This window comes from Oncorhynchus nerka, linkage group LG27 (assembly GCF_034236695.1).
Source record: "Oncorhynchus nerka isolate Pitt River linkage group LG27, Oner_Uvic_2.0, whole genome shotgun sequence".
Taxonomy (NCBI): Eukaryota; Metazoa; Chordata; class Actinopteri; order Salmoniformes; family Salmonidae; genus Oncorhynchus; species Oncorhynchus nerka.
In genome coordinates, this window is record NC_088422.1 from 78,506,986 (window position 1) to 78,520,144 (window position 13,159).

General features: G+C 41.3%; 1 protein-coding gene across 1 annotated transcript in view; it reads left to right on the forward strand.

The window, feature by feature from the left end:
• The first annotated feature begins 514 nt into the window (after window positions 1-514).
• The window catches only part of LOC115112487 (adenylate cyclase type 2-like), a 79,517-nt gene continuing 66,872 nt past the window's right edge, over window positions 515-13,159 (forward strand). The window contains exon 1 of the mRNA XM_029639584.2: window positions 515-812. The gene's annotated coding sequence lies outside the window, so the exon portion shown is untranslated. The remainder of the gene's footprint in view (window positions 813-13,159) is intronic.

A 13,159-nucleotide genomic window follows, 5' to 3' on the forward strand; every position in this document is an offset into this window, starting at 1 on the left:
GCTTTATTCCTGCACCCCTAACAGGAAGGAAGCGGTAACAGAAGGTAAGTAATACCTCCATTAGTAGGAACATTTGCAAAACCACTGGGGGAACAGACAAATGTACTTAAACCAATAGATGTAAAGACAATCACGCAAGCAACACCAATCTGGGAGTCACGTGGGCTGCGTTTATACAGGCATCATAATTCTGATAGTGTGCACTAATCTAATCGTCATTGAAAAATATATTGATGTGATTTTTCAAAAGACCAATGAGTGGAAAAAATAAACTGGGCTGCGTGTATGAACACAGCACATGTCTTCCCTGACAGGTGTTGCTTGCTTTAGCTAGTCAGTGGTTTAAGTATATATTTTTATTTTATTGGAAAAGTGTTCACGCAGCACAGAAGACAAAGTGCAATGCTGCTATGTAAGACTGGCAGTAGATGTCCCTCACTACCACGATGAGCTGTATTTCACAGTGAGACGGATTTGATTGATATTCCCCCAGTTGTTACATAATTGTGTAACTCATAAGCGCCTAACAATCAGTTGATCCATGAGGGGAATAGCTGGGGAAAAACCGATATAACTATCTTCTGTTCGCTCTTCATGTGGGTGTGAGTACACCGTAGCTTCTTGATGGACATCTTTTCCGCATTCAAAAGCAAGCCCTCAAGAGCGCACGGGGACCTAGAGAACATTTCGCTTGCAGTGGAATTACAATTTAACTGCAGTGGACAAGAGAAGAATTCGTCCACAACGAAGTCGTCTCTAGAATACGTTCATTCTATATTTCGAGACTACCGGTATACGTTTCCTACAAACAGGTAAGACGCATTCTTAATTTGGGTTTGCCTAAGTGATAATACGATGTAATAAACTACTGAGAGGAATGTTCTCTTTGTGGTAGGCTACCCCAGTGTAAAAAAAGTTGTCACATTTTCTGAGCATACATTTAGGTGGCGCATTTCAAATTACATTTTTCTATGTTGTCTATCCGTGTTACAATGTTGGTTTTAATGTGGCCTACAAATCCCACCACATATCGCAGTCACACCTTCGCTTTACGTAAGTACTAAATAGAGAGGTAGTACATTGTGGGAGGCAACCAGTCGTTCTAGTGCAGGGCTGCCCACATTCTGGTTTTCATCCTCCAAATCAGGGACTCATTCAGACCTGAGACACCAGGTGAGTGCAATTAACTACCAGGTAGAAACAAACAACAGAAGTGTTTCGGCCCTCCAGGACCGGAATTGGGCAGCCGTGGTCTGAAGAGCAGAGACTAGTAAAATCGCATCGCTTTTGAAGACGGTTGAATCAACTTTCCCTTGTCATCTTTTTAATTGGGGACCTACCTTTTTGCTTTGTAGCGCATTATAAAACATATTTGCTCAAGTACACATCTAATAATCTATTCAACCCAAAATCATTTTTGGATTTGCCAAATGGTAGCCTTAATGATTATTATAGACATATTTATCAAAATATAGGGGACCAGATCTGTAGTGTGACATGTCAATCTAAAAACGATCCCATTAATTAGGAAATAATAAAGGCTGTTTTTATAGATATGCAGCAGTATCTCTTTTAAGAATGGGTTTTCAAGGGTTTTTCCCCCTAATATTTACCCTTTCAGCTCATCAGGTTTCCTTTGCTTCTCAGTGGCCTGCCCATGGGAGATAAGCAGGATGAATCTTCCCCTTATTCCCTACAAAAACAGGAAATCTGAAAGCCTCCAATGTGTTTCGTCGCATAATAATACCATATTATGTTACAATTAGAAATAGTGAGTGGTGTGCATTAATTTGCCCATATGGTGAGTGGTGTGCATTGATTAGCCCATATGGTGAGTGGTGTGCATTGATTTGCCCATATGGATTTGACTCTTAAGATGTTTAAATTGTTGGAAGAATGAAAAAGACCATCTGAGGTTCTCCCTCTTAGTAGGCTACCAAGCAGTGTAATCATGAGATTGAGCAAGGTTTATTTTTATGGAAAAGAGCCTCGCTTAAAAAATATTCAATTTACTGGGGGTGTAAGTAGGGCATTCCCTAACCCAAGTTTCTAGACCGAGTATGTATCTCAGACTAGCAGTAGAACATATTATATGCAATTCACCACACAAGGGAAATGATCCGGACTGAGGATGGTTCTGTTGGGGTTGTGCCAATGCCCCATTCTGACCCAAGTTGAAGGCATTACAGTCTGCAGTGGCCTGCTGTTACACCCAGCTGTGTGACAAAGGATGAGACCCGTTCACTGTAACTTGCAAAAGCCTGTTTAAATCCACCTTCATGCATAGCCATGATTGTTTTTTCCCAATTGAATTACCTGGAAAAAAAGATAACATGTCAGCGCTGCTTATTGTTTACCAAATGTAATTAGTTTGCAGATGCAAACGGTGCATTCCGAATCAAAACTATCCGACCAAAGCATTGCCGAACAGGCACATGTCGGTAATTGCGTTGTACGGTGGGATAATAAAACTGCTTGTAGACTACTAAGCCCAAGGTATTGAAGCCATTTCAATGTCTCTTATGTCAAACAGCTCCGCCTGCGCTAGCAAAGAAGAACCATCTGCATATAGATGTCACCAGTGCATACATTGGGCTTTGTATATGCTATGTGTATCATTTGGCTGATTACATCACTAACCCATTGTCATTTTGACTCAGTGGAGAAATTTATGCACCTGCCAGCACTAAATACATACAGACAGACACATTGAGGCAGGGGCCTGCTGCTCATGGATCTGTGAGTCAATGTTTAGTGTCCTCGTAGTAGAGCAGTCAGATCAGTCTAAACAGTGAGAAGTGTTTTAATGTTTTCCATCGATGATGTAATTATCTATTGTGTTCTCTCCGTAATGTGTTGTCTACTGCTCTGCGGTAGTTATGGAAAGGCTGGTACTTTGATAGATTTCACAGTTTGACGAGTTGGGACGGAGCAGAGCAGGCCTCAGTACTATACTGAGGAACACGATACCAGGTTCTCCATCCTCATTGAGAGTTTTGTGTTGAATCTCTAATCATTGTTTTGCCTGAGTTGTTTTTCCTACATCGTGGGGTGTTTGTCCTGTATGCCTCTGTCTGACCCTGTTTGTTTGCGTGCCGGACCATATTGCAGGCAAATATTCTGATTTGTCAGCAATTATTAACTTCCCTAAAATCCTTAACTTTTAGGGGCCTGATTTTAAAGGGGAATAAATATATTCAACAGTTTAGCCGTTGAATCCACTGGATCGGAGGAAGAAATATATTCAACTGGGTCATGGAACCTACAGTATGGGTGAAGACACGATGAGGAGCATGCTGTATGCAGCGCCATGTTGAATTCAACATCTTTCCATTGGTGGTAAAGACAGTACAGACAGTGAAGATATACAGGCAGTTACAACAGGAAGTGAAAGTGTCTGTTTGCAGGTTCTCTTGAGAACGGGGGTCACCACAATCTGTCAGAGCCAGCTTCGCGTAGTGGAACATGTACACACACTCTCCCCTACTAGCTCTCCTGTGTGGAAGACTAGTGCCGCTCCTCCACCTCCTGGAACCCCTGAGTGTTTCAAAGGCTCCATTTGCTTTAGTGCTCCCTCTGCTTCCGTACATCAGTGTTTCACAGAGAGTTTACTTTGTGTGTTTCAATTGATAAAATAATGAAAGTTCAGCCTCAGAGCAGATACTGGCATGATGATGATTTGGCCGGCCCCCTGCCTGATCCTCTCTCTTATCGCTTTTGGGTGGGGTCCAGACATATCTACCTCTCCCTAGTGCTAAAGACTTCCTTCCTGTATCTCCTGGGGAAGAATTTGTGCCCCCCTACCAACGCCCCCTAGCTGGAGCACCGTTTACACAAACAATCAGACCGAGACACACACACAATTGATAAAGGTCTCTTGTCCTCCGTCTCAATATGCCCATCTCCTTCGATTGCCCTCCCCCTTCTTGGTTGACATGAGGAAACTTCAGTGTGGCCAGTGTGCTAATCCCTGGGAACACACAATAAGGACTAATCTGACTCATTAACTCTGCAGGGCCTCCAGCCAAGGCCTTCTACTAATCCTGCTGCACCACAGCCCTCACCCCAACCACCCATCCATCATGATCATACTGTGTGCATGCAACACAGACTGGCAGAATGTTATGCACTCTCAGTGAGATATGAAAATGGACTAAAAACAATGGGTTTATTCATTCAAAACAAAGTTTCTAGGTAAGTAATGACATTTATGTAGCAGACGTATTGTTGTTTTGGTAGAGGATTTATTCCTCTCTATGTTATGTCTGGTTGTAAAATAATGATTTAGGAGGGGGTTGGATGTAGGCTATAACTTGTGCATTTAGCTTTCCATTGCTGTTGAATGCTTTAACGCAGAACGTGTTTGATCTATTTGCTGTGTGCCGCTTGGCAAGTCGTGTTCTCCATACCTGTTCCCTTCAACATAGCTCTGAGGTCAAAGGAGCATTAGGTGGACATGACCTTTTGGGTGAAGTCCCCCTGTTGTCACTCCCAGGATATCCGCCTCTTTTATGTTCTGTAAACATAGGAAGTTTACCCCCTGAAAAAGATGGGCATGAGGACGACATTATTGCGAGCAAAGTTCCTCCGAAGCAGGATAAAAGAGACCATTCTATATGATCATCTACATACTAACCTTAGGCTGTTCTTAACTCCTCTGTTATAAAAGGCCCAACTTGACAATTGACCTTTGTCACAGACATGCACTAATGTAATGTGTTCTGTGGGAGGGGTGCCGTTGATTTAATGGAAACAATCACATTACCTGTAGGTCACAACACGTCACTGTTGACCTGTTGAAGTTGTATCATTATGTACATCAAGTGTTATTTGTTTTATTTAGATTTGAAGGTATGCCCTTTTTATATACGAATTAGTCCAGCTAACAATAATACTGTATATTATGAAAAAATGTTGGTCATTTTACCATACACTTATTTATCCAGAGGAACTTACAGTAAGTAGTTAGTACATACATTATTTTGTACTGGTCCCCTGTGGGAATCGAACCCACAACCCTGGCTTTGCAAGCGCAATGCTCTACCAACTGAGCCACATTGCAAACATGTGTATCATTACTGGCATACTGTGAGCTGGCACACTGACTAGGATATAGCTCATTGCTCAGCCAGGATTCAGGACACTACAGACAGTTGGCCGTCTGTCTGACTCCGCCTGCCATTATCACAGCTGTTGTTGCATCAGGACAGACTGAGCCTCTAGTCTGCTACTCTATAGTCTTACTACCTCTATTCCTCAGTCAGCTACTCTACAGTCAATGACACTCTTATTACAGCCCAGAACACCTGCAGTCAGACTGCGCTTTGTGTGCTATACCACTACCTACCCAGCATGTGCATTAGTTGTTAGCCAGACAGGCAGTCTTCACATCTCATTTAAATGATGATTATCAGACCACTGGATGTGATTCTTTTTTAAATGTAACCTTTATTTAACTAGGCAAGTGAGTTAAGAGCAAATTCTTATTTACAATGACGGTCTACAGGGGAACAGTGGGTTAAGTGCCTTGTTCAGGGGCAGAACAACAGATTTGTTTACCTTGTCAGCTCGGGGATTCGATCTAGTAACCTTTTCGGTTACTGGCCCAATGCTCTAACCACTAGGCTACCTGCCACCCCAAACATAGAGATGGGAAACTAGATGGAAGGGTTGACCTCCTTCATCTATTCCCAGTATATGCCTTGGTTGTGCAGTACGGGGGTATGGTAGCTAAGTTTGGTTGTCATATGATTTTTGGCTGTGACTCCAGTAGTCAACTTGGATAATCGTTGAGTGCACTAATCACCACCACACCAAACCCAAATCAAACAGGCTAATTTCCCCTGTGTCAAATAAAAAGTTGTTGACAACATCTCTTGAGATGTGAACAAAAGCGACTTCAGTACAGACCCTAGGACACAGACGTGACCAGGTGGTCTGGCTAATTGCCTGGATCCATACGAGAAGTCTGTATATAAGGAGTTGCTGAGTGTTATGTAATGAAGGAATGCCAGGCACCGGCCTTAAGATCTCTGGCTCACTCTGAATGTCATTGCTGTGCTCTCACACGCTGATGGACAAGTCTGAGGGAGCTGTGACTCATTAGTTTACCTCAGGACAGACTTGTCATGTGGTCTTTTTAACTGTCACAAATGGTTCAACTTTCATAGTCTATCAATAATATCGAGTTAGATTTCCTCAAAAGGCCATCGGCTGTACACTGAACTAAAATATAAACGCAACATGTAAAGTGCTGGTCCCATGTTTCACGAGCTGAAATAAAAGATCCCAGAAATGTTCCATATGCACAAAAGCTTATTTTTCATGTTGTGCAAACATTTGTTTTACATCCCTGTTAGTGAGCATTTCTCCTTTGCTAGATAATCCACCTGACCGGTGTGGCATATCAAGAAGCTGATTAAACTGCGTGATCATTACACAGGTGCACATTGTGCTGGGGACAATTAAAGGCCACTCTATTTTTGTCATGCAACACAATGCCACAGATGTCTCAAGTTTTGAGAGAGCATGCAATTGGCATGCTGACTGCAGGAATGTCCACCAGAGATGTTTCCAGAGAATTGAATGCTAATTTGTCTACGATGGTGTATTTCCCTTTTGTGCGAAAACTCATTCTGATTAGCTGGGCCTATGCCCACCAATGGCTGTGCCCCTGCCCAGTCATGTGAAATCCATAGATTTGGACCTAATTTAATATTTTTCAATTGACTGATTTCCTTCTATGAACTGTAACTCAGCAAAATCTCTGAAATCATGTGCGTGTTGCGTTTGTAGTTCGTATACAGTGCCTTCGGAAAGTATTTAAACCCCTTGACCTTTTCCACATTTTAAGTTACAGCCTTATTCTAAAATTGATTAAATAAATAAAAATCCTTCGCAATCTACACAGAATACCCCATAATGGCAAAGTGAAAATAGGTTTTTAGACATTTTTGCAAATGTATTAAAAACAGATACCTTATTTACATAAGTATTCAGACCCTTTGCTATGAGACTTGAAATCGAGCTCGGGTGCATCCTGTTTCCAATGATCATCCTTAAGATGTTTCTACAACTCGATTGGAGTCCATCTGCATTAAATTCTATTGATTGGACATTATTTGGAAAGGCACACACCTGTCTATATAAGGTCCCACAGTTGACAGAGCAAAAACCAAGCCACGAGGTCGAAGGAATTGTCCGTAGAGCTCTGAGACAGGATTGTGTAGAGGCACAGATCTGGGGAAGGGTACCAAACATTTTCTGTAGCATTGAAGTTCCCTAAGAACACAGTAGCCTCCATCATTCTTAAACGGAAGAAGTTTGGAACCACCAAGACTCTTCCTAGAGCTGGCCGCCCGGCCAAACTGAGCAATTGGGGGAGAAGGGCTTTAGTCGGGGAGGTGACCAAGAACCCGATGGTCACTTTAACAGAGCTCTAGAGTTCCTTTGTGGCGATGGGAAAACCTTCCAGAAGGACAACCATCTCTGCAGCACTCCACCAATCAGGCCTTTATGGTAGTGGCAAGATGGAAGCCACTCCTCAGTAAAAGGCACATGACAGCCCGCTTAGAGTTTGCCAAAAGGCACCTAAATACTCTCTGACTATGAGAAACAAGATTCTGTGATCTGATGAAGCCAAGATTGAACTCTTTGTCCCAAATGCCAAGTGTCACATCTGGAGGAAATCTGGCACCTTCCCTACCATCCTTACGGTGAAGAATGGTGGTGGCAGCATCATGCTGTGGGGATGTTATTCAGCAGCAGGGACTGGGAGAATAGTCAGGATCGAAGGAAAGATGATCGGAGCAAAGTACAGAGAGATCCTTGATGAATGCCTGCTCCAGAGTGCTCAGGACCTCAGACTGGGGTGAAGCTTCACCTTCCAACAGGGCAATGACCCTAAGCACACAGCCAAGACAACGCAGGAGTGGCTTCAGGACAAGTCTCTGAATGTCCTTGAGTGGCCCAGCCAGAGCCCAGACTTGAACAAGATCACTGGAGAGACTTGTAAATAGTTGTGCAGCATGCTTCCCATCCAACCTGACTAAAGAGAACAAAAAAACACAAAATAACAATGCAAAAACTGTTATTAAAAAAATAAATACATTTAGAACAAAGGACTTCTAGGACAACTAAAATGATAACAGCAATGCCAACTGTATATGTTTGGGTCCATGTCTGGCACTATTACATGTACAGTTGAAGTCGGAAGTTTAAATACACCTTAGCCAAATACATTTAAACTCAGTTTTTCACAATTCCTGACATTTAATCAGAGTAAAAATTCCCTGTCTTAGGTCAGTTAGGATCATCACTTTATTTTAAGATTGTGAAATGTCAGAATAATAGCAAAGAATGATTGATTTCTTTCAGTTTTTATTTCTTTCATAACATTCCCAGTGGGTCAGAAGTTTACATACACTCAATTAGTATTTGGTAGCATTGCCTTTAAATTGTTTAACCTGTTGCGACGAGCCATCCCGGATCCGGGATCGTGAATACAGCCTCAAGCTCATTACCATAACGCAACGTTAACTATTCATGAAAATCGCAAATGAAATTAAATCAATATGCTAGCTCTCAAGCTTAGATTTTTGTTAACAACACTGTCATCTCAGATTTTCAAAATATGCTTCTCAACCATTGCAAAACAAGCATTTGTGTAACACTATTGATAGCTAGCGTATCATTTAGCATTAGCATTCAGCAGGCAACATTTTCACAAAAACCAGAAAAACATTCAAATAAAATAATTTACCTTTGAAGAACTTCAGATGTTTTCAATGAGGAGACTCTCAGTTAGATAGCAAATGTTCAGTTTTTACAAAAAGATAATTTGTTTAGGACAAATCGCTCCGTTTTCTGCGTCACATTTAGCTACGAAAGAAACCTGTATCCAGGATTGTGTAAATCTATCCGCAAGCTCATTAGCATAACGCAACGTTAACTATTCATGAAAATCGCAAATGAAATGAAATAAATCTATTTGCTCTCAAGCTTAGCCTTTTGTTAACAACACTGTTATCTCAGATTTTCAAAAATATGCTTCTCAACCATTGCAAAACAAGCATATGTGTAACACTATTGATAGCCTAGCATAGTATTATGCCTGACATTCAGCAAGCAACATTTTCACAAAAACCAGAAACATTCAAATAAAATCATTTACCTTTGAAGAACTTCAGATGTTTTCAATGAGACTCTCAGTTAGATAGCAAATGTTCAGTTTTTACAAAAAGATTATTTGTTTAGGACAAATCGCTCCGTTTTATGCGTCACGTTTAGCTACAAAAGAAACCTGTATCCAGGATTGTGTAAATCTATCCGCAAGCTCATTAGCATAACGCAACGTTAACTATTCATGAAAATCGCAAATGAAATGAAATAAATCTATTTGCTCTCAAGCTTAGCCTTTTGTTAACAACACTGTCATCTCAGATTTTCAAAATATGCTTTTGAACCATAGCTAAACAAGCATTTGTGTAACAGTATTGATAGCCTAGCATAGGATTATGCCTGGCATTCAGCATGCAACATTTTCACAAAAACCAGAAAAGCATTCAAATAAAATAATTTACCTTTGAAGAACTTCAGATGTTTTCAATGAGGAGACTATCAGTTAGATAGCAAATGTTCAGTTTTTACAAAAAGATTATTTGTGTTGACAAACCGCTCCGTTTTCTCCATCACGTTTGGGTAAGAAATAAAACGAAAATTAAGTCATTAAAACGCGAACTTTTTTCCAAATTAACTCCATAATATCGACAGAAACATGGCAAACCGATGTTTAGAATCAATCCTCAAGGTGTTTTAGACATATCTATCGATGATAAATCCATCGTGGCAGTTGACTTTCTCTTCTGAATAAATGGAACGCACATGGACCTAGAGATTATGCAATAATTTTGACACAGGACACCGGGCGGACCCCTGGTAAATGTAGTCTCTTATGGTCAATCTTCCAATGATATGCCTACAAATACGTCACAATGCTGCAGACATCTTGGACGAACGGCAGAGAGCTCAGGTTCATTCATGGCACATTCACAGCCATATAAGGAGACGATGGGAAACAGAGCCTCAAAAATTCTGCTCATTTCCTGTTTGAGGTTTCATCTTGGTTTCGCCTGTAGCATGAGTTCTGTGGCACTCACAGATAATATCTTTGCAGTTTTGAAAACGTCAGAGTGTTTTCTTTCCAAAGCTGCCAATTATATGCATAGTCGAGCATCTTTTTGTGACAAAATATTGCGCTTAAAACGGGCACGTTTTTTTATCCAATAATGACATAGCGCCCCCATAGGTTGAAGAGGTTAACTTGGGTCAAAAATTGTGGGTAGCCTTCCACAAGCTTCCCACAATAAATTGGGTGCATTTTGGCCCATTCCTCCTGACAGAGCTGGTGTAACTGAGTCAGGTTTGTAGGCCTCCTTCCTCGCACACACTTTTTCACAATTTTTCTATAGGATTGAGATCAGGGCTTTGTGATGGCCACTCCAATAACTTGACTTTGTTGTCCTTAAGCCATTTCGCCATAACTTTGGAAGTATGCTTGGGGTCATTGTCCATTAGAAGACCCATATGCGACCAAACTTTAACTTCCTGACTGATGCCTTGAAATGTTGCTTCAATATATCCACATCATTTTCCATCCTCATGATGCCATCTATTTTGTGACGTGCACCAGTCCCTCCTGCAGCAAAACACCCCCACAACATGCTGCTGCCACCCCCGTGCTTCACGTTTGGGATGGTATTCTTCGGCTTGCAAGCCTCCCCATTTTTCCTTCAAACATAATGATGGACATTATGGCCAAACAGTTCTACTTTTGTTTCATCAGACCAGAGGACACTTATATCCCCGTCCACGTGGAAAAACTATAAGAGTTATGTGAATGCCAATTAGATGATGATCCGATTGCATTCTGTCTCAGAATCGCTGTCCATCTATAAAGAGTTTGTCCACATTGAGAAAGGCACACTTACCCTTCTCCCTTTGTTACCTTTGTTCCGGATACAGTCTTTTACGACGTTCGTTTATCTCCCTTGGAAATTGGTCATTGAGACCGAATTTGGTCCCTTTAAGCTCCCTTCCTCTGCTTTTGATTAGCTCCTTTTGTTGGTAGTGTTCAAATTTTGCAATGATCGGTCAGGGACCCTTGGTCTTTCGCTCCAAGTCTGTGTACTCGGTGGAAAGCCACCTTGTTTACAGACTCTATAAGAAGTTTCAAGGCGGATAGCAAGAATTATCTGATCGCCCCCTCTGGATTATTGGATGCGTCCTCAGGAATCCCAGAAAAAAATGATTTTCACGCATGCTACGACTTTGTCTAGTAGCAACTCCTTCATCATCCTGTTTTCCCTGAGTAGACAATCCATGTTGGAATCGTGGATTTTTATCTTGGCTGTGAGTGCTTGTTTTCTCCTTGGAGCGTCTGGCTGAACTCCAAACTCCCCCTCAGCCCTGCTACCTCCTCACACAACTTTTCCAGTGTTGCATGGATTTCAGCCAGAGCACTAGCCTCTACTTCAACAGTAAGTAAATCGTCCGTGTCTGTAGATTAATCTGTTTTTCTTTTTTTTTGTCGGGTTAAAGTCATTTTGTGAGGTAGTCGGATCTTTCCATGATGGAGTATGTTGTTCCTCCATAGCGTAAAACTGTTGATACTAGTCGATTTCCCTCCGGATCTCCTTGGTATCCTCTTTACTGCAACCAGTTGTTTTACGAAAAGATAATGAGTCTTTTCCACAACGATGACAGGTGTATGTAGTACAGCCAGCTAGCACTCACAGAATCCACGCAAAAAAATGGAACACAATCTTGCAGTCCCAACTGTAAAGGCTAACCGCATCGTGGAATCCTTAGCAATGAAACTTTAGTTCTGATTAAAATCGATTTAATGGAGAGAACAAAAGTAATATAAACAACACACCGAGTGTAGTCCATACAATGTTCTGTTGTGCACCCTGATGACGTATCTGATGACGTATCTGATGACGTACTGCTGGGACGGAATACTTATGTAAATGTCATATTTCATTTTTTTAGCAAAAATGTCTAAACCCGTTTTTGCTTTGTCATTATGGGGTTATTGTGTGTAGACTGATGAGGGGGGGACGACAATTTAATACATTTTAGAATAAGACTGTAACATAACAAAATGTGGAAAAATTCAAGGAGTCTGAATACTTTCCGACGGAACTGTAAATGAGTTAAATTCCCCTAAAGCAGACCCACAGTCGGAGGATGTGCTTTCTTTTCAACACTTTCAAACAAGTCGTGACCAGATTAGTTTGCATGTGCCAGTTTTTCTTTTCCAATAGGCTTTAGATTTAAATGTTTTACAAAAAGATCAAATCAAAGTTTATTTGTCGCGTACACAGATTTGCAGATGCAGCGAAATGCTTGTTTTTGCGCCAAGATGTTTGCATGTCAAAGTGTGTAGCATTGAAATATGCAGTATAGCAGCTGTTACATACAGATTTCATCCAGCTAGCACTACCCTGAGCCCCTCTGTCTCAGGCTGCAGTTCTGAGCACCTGGCAGTCTCTTTTGAAGAGCAGAGGACACTCCCACTCAGTGAAACTGCCTTGGGGGCGTATAGGCCTATTTGAATCCTATAGACTAAAAACCATATGTGCTTTTCGGAAAAAAAATTGATAGACTTGATGAATCGTTATAAGAAGTATGGCAAGGAGGTATGAAATGTAAAAACTTGCATGCATAATTGAAAGAGAAGTGTGACGACACAATCTTTCAATAATGATACTTGATGTGGTATACACATTCCAAAAAGGATACATATATGACCGTATCATCATTTTTGTAAACTAACATAAATGGGTCTTTGTTGCAAGGGCTCATTTGTTTCTCCCGTTTGAAAAGGATGGGTGTTCTAGTGATGTGGTGCTTAGAGTACTCCATCCCATCAGTGGAGAAAGTGCTCTTCACGTTATTGTCCGGTTAATTGTTTCATTTCCAGGAAACCACTGGTAGCCCTTGTGAAACCACTCATCAGAATCCACCATCATGGGGCTGGGCAATAAAACATTCCAACGTGAACTCACACTCCCTAAATGTTGGGATGGATTAAATTCCACAGTCCGTGTGCAATTGGCTACAAATACTTCTACATATGCTCTAGAGATGACAACTC